Below are 4,523 nucleotides of genomic sequence, written 5' to 3'. Positions count from 1 at the left end.
ATACAGGCCATTTACCATTCTATGGACCTTGCTTCGTGCACTGGGGCCCAGTCATGATGTCTTGGTGTGCTAAAGTATTATGAGTTCTTTTAACTGGAACTAAGGTGCAGAACTCTAGAAAAACAACCCTGCACCATAATTACCCCTCCAAAAAATGTGAAACTTAGCACAATGCAGTCATACAAGCACTTTTCTGCTGGCAACTGCCACACCAAGACTCCAATCCATTGGATTGGTAGTCAGAGAACATGACTTGTCACACGAGAGAAGACGTCTACACTGCTCTAGAGTCCAAGGCTTTACACCACTGCATCTGATATATTTGCATTCTGCTTGTTAATTTAATGCTTGGATGCTGCTGCTCCAAGCATGAAGCTTTCTTTGCACAGTTTATGGGCTAATCTGAAGTCCACATGAAGTTTGGAGGTCTGTGGTGACTGACTCTGCAGAAAGTTGCAAATCTCTGCACACCATGTGCCTCGGCATCTGCGCCCCATCACTTCATGGCTGAGTTGCTGTCATTCCTAATGGCTTTCACTTTGTTATAATACCACTAACAGTTGAATGTGTAATACTTAGTAGCTGCTCACAACTAGACTTGTTGCACAGGTAGCATCCTATCACAGCACCATCATAAATGTTTGTAGAAACAGTCTGCATGACTAGGTACTTGTTTTTATGCACCTGTGGCGAGTGAATACTTTAGGCAACAGCGTGTACTCCTCCAGATTAGTTAACACATGGCAGAACAGTCCTAGTGTACTAAACCATCCTACTACCAGCCAATTACCTGGCACAACATGGAGACTGTTCACATGCATCATATCAGCTAACCTTCAGATGAAGTAAAGGTTAAGACCAGGCAGACCAACCAAGATTGACAACAAGACTATGACTCAGTGCCCCACACATGGATACTGGAGTGCGTGGCACCCTGTTACTGGGCCTTCTACAGCCATATTTTATCAAATTACTCACATCTAATATATTAAGGAAAGTAATGGGAACAATAAAACAGTATTAAAAACTGCAAACACAAATTGAATTTAAAAAAAGAAAAGAAAAAGAAACATTTCACAGGAAAATAATTGAGAATGTGCAGGACGACTGCTGTGTTCCTTCGGATTACCCCCCACCCCCCTATCCAACCCCTGTGGCTAGTCACGTGCTCTAATGTTGTGATGTGGACATTAATGTGCTCTTTGTGCAGAGGAGTTTTTTTTGTTTCCTGTTCTCATGCTGTCCTCCCATAGGTGCCCAGCGTGAGAAAAGGTCTCTTTTTTTCCTCTTGTACTTTTCCCATTGTTGTGTAATTTTTCAGTGTTTTCTCTGCAACGCTGCCGATCTCCGAGTGTATTCCCATGTGATGTCTTTGTTGTGTGTGTAAGTCGGGGGGGGGGGGGGGGGGGGGTCCTATTCCTCTGCGGGGCAACCTGCATATGGCCAATAAAGCATTCATTCAATTCAATTCAATTCAATAAAACTGTTATTTTGTTCATATGTTTCTGTATTCTTTTTCCATCTGTTTCTTGTATTTCTTCTTTCACAGCTTGTTACAGCTCTGGTCTTGTGTTTCTGTTGTGTCTGAACTGCTTTTGTATCTGAGAGTCTCTGGAGGTCCCTCTCCTCATTGGTTGAGCTACTAAAGCTGGGCATACACTGTGTGATTTTTTTCAGTCGCGTTTTTCAGCTTCTGCTCAAACTATACGACTGAATCTCAGGGGTCAGAAATTTGTAGCTTTGATTTTCTTGTGACCATATGATTGCTGATCAGGAGCTGGTCATGAGCTCATTACCCCATGTATACTACACGATGCATGACACATGATTAAGGTGAAACTTGGGCCAAGTTTGCAGTTTTTAATACTATTTTATTGTTCCCATTATTTTCCTTAATATATTAGATATTAATATATCACTTTTCTCCTCTCCTCCTCACCCTTATCTTCCCTGCTTAGCCTCTATGTCCTAGTCTTGTCTTGTGTGCATTACTTTCCCTGGAATAGCCTCCCACTGTCGTTCTCTAAAACCTAAAAGAGAATTATGGATTTGACCAACTGGTCTCTGAATGCTATTGACACCCTTTTCTCAACGAGAAGTAAAGAGCAGCCTGAAAATTCTCCTGGGCTGCTCGCATGGAAATGAACAAAATCAACATGAACATTGCGGATCCCCATCACGGCGTCAGCTGCAGGCCCGAGGCTGGAGCCGAACAATCACTCCCTGATAACGACTGTGTTACGGCTATTCTTCCCATCATCCCCCCTCCCTTTCCAACGCCTTCGATGCTTGTTTCCTGCGAGGGAATGCGGCGGGTCTGTGTGCCGCGCTGGAATGGTAGCGCTGTGCAGGGCGGCTGCTGTGTTCGCTTCGGATTACTCCTCACCCCCCACCCACCCTTGTGGCTTGTCATGTCTTCACAATGTTGTGCTGTGGACATTTATGTGCTTTTTTGTGCAGAGGAGTTTTTTTGTTTCCTGTTCTCATGCTGTCCTACCATGGAAGCACAGCATGAGTAGGGGTCTCTTTTTTCCTCTTGTACTTTCCCCACTGTAGTGTACATTTCAATGTTTTTTTCTCTGATTCTACCAATCTCCGACCTGTATCCCCATGTAATGTTTGTGCTATATGTGTAAGGTCGGGGGGGGGGGTCCCATTTCACTGCAGGGCAACCTGCATGTGACGAATAAAGCTTTGATTGATTGAGATGTGAGTAATTTGATAAAATATGGCTGTAGAAGGCCCAGTAACAGGGTGCCACGCACTCCAGTATCCATGTGTGGGGCACTGAGTCATAGTCTTGTTGTCAATCTTGGTTGGTCTGCCTGGTCTTAACCTTTACTTCATCTGAAGGTTAGCTGATATGATGCATGTGAACAGTCTCCATGTTGTGCCAGGTAATTGGCTGGTAGTAGGATGGTTTAGTACACTAGGACTGTTCTGCCATGTGTTAACTAATCTGGAGGAGTACACGCTGTTGCCTAAAGTATTCACTCGCCACAGGTGCATAAAAACAAGTACCTAGTCATGCAGACTGTTTCTACAAACATTTATGATGGTGCTGTGATAGGATGCTACCTGTGCAACAAGTCTAGTTGTGAGCAGCTACTAAGTATTACACATTCAACTGTTAGTGGTATTATAACAAAGTGAAAGCAATTAGGAATGACAGCAACTCAGCCATGAAGTGATGGGGCACAGATGCCGAGGCACATGGTGTGCAGAGATTTGCAACTTTCTGCAGAGTCAGTCACCACAGACCTCCAAACTTCATGTGGACTTCAGATTAGCCCATAAACTGTGCAAAGAAAGCTTCATGCTTGGAGCAGCAGCATCCAAGCATTAAATTAACAAGCAGAATGCAAATATATCAGATGCAGTGGTGGATTCTGAGAAAAAAAGTCAGAAATGTGACTTTAATCTCAGAATTCTGGAGAGAGAAAAAAGAGACGTGCCAGTGGTCCCAATCCTCTTCTGTGAGATCCTGTGTCAAAAATAATTAGAACATCATTACTTTAGTTATGTTGAGTTAAACTTTATTTATATAGACTATAGAGCCACTTCATAGCATAACTTCATAACAGCCTTTTAACTGGAACCTCCAACAGCAGTATACTCAGGGAGCCAATCTAACGTGGCCAGTTGGGGAGTTAGAGGGAAAAAAAAAAACAGACCCCCCCCCCAAAAAAAAAAGAAAAGAAAAAAAAAGAAAAAGACAGAAATAAAAAAGGATTTACAAATGAGACACGGACAAAAACACCAACTATGGTAGAGAGAAGACTACATTTAATGGCTTGCAGTATAGAATATTAACCCATGGGCAATAAAAAGAGGGGAGTGCCCCAACAGACAGAGTCTATAGCAGCATAACTCAAGGATGGCTCAGGGTCACGTGATCCAGCCCTAATTATAATTAGTGAAATTAAATCTTTAAAATTATTAAAACCTTAATAAACTCAAAGGAAAGTGCTACAGCTGCTGTTCCCAAAAGGTTGATTCTGTTCATCTGGACATAGCGTGGAAGGAACGTTTTGTTACTCACCTTCGAAATGTTTCTCCCACTGAAAACGCCACGTCCAGATGAACAGGATCTGGATAATTGAGCATGCATCACGATCCAGCTGCTTCTCACCTTTTTTCAGACCCTCTCTTACAGAGAGGCCTGTGTGGCCCTCCAACACCTTAAGCATGTAAACCGTGTGTTTTACTTTGTAGCAGTAACATTTGGATTTGTAACTGGTAGGCAATCAGTATCAAAATGGATTTGGAATTGATGCCTAATGACTTCAGTCTTAGTTTCAGGGAGTTGGTCACTGTTCCTCCTCATAGGCTCTTGTTAAACTTACAAATTTGTATATGACCCAAGCTATGTACAAAAATGTATTCATACTAACTTTATTTTATGGTAAGGGTGATAATTTGATATTATTTTGAATATCAGTAACCAGCTTGCTTGCATAGAGTTCCTGCAGTCTGTACTAACCAAATATGAAATGCCATTTGCTTATCGAAAGAATTACATT

This window comes from Copadichromis virginalis, linkage group LG1 (genome assembly GCF_057382275.1).
Source record: "Copadichromis virginalis isolate Kocher_CV1m ecotype Utaka linkage group LG1, C_Virginalis_male_GT1.1, whole genome shotgun sequence".
NCBI lineage: Eukaryota > Metazoa > Chordata > Actinopteri > Cichliformes > Cichlidae > Copadichromis > Copadichromis virginalis.
Note: the sequence above shows the minus strand (reverse complement) of the source record.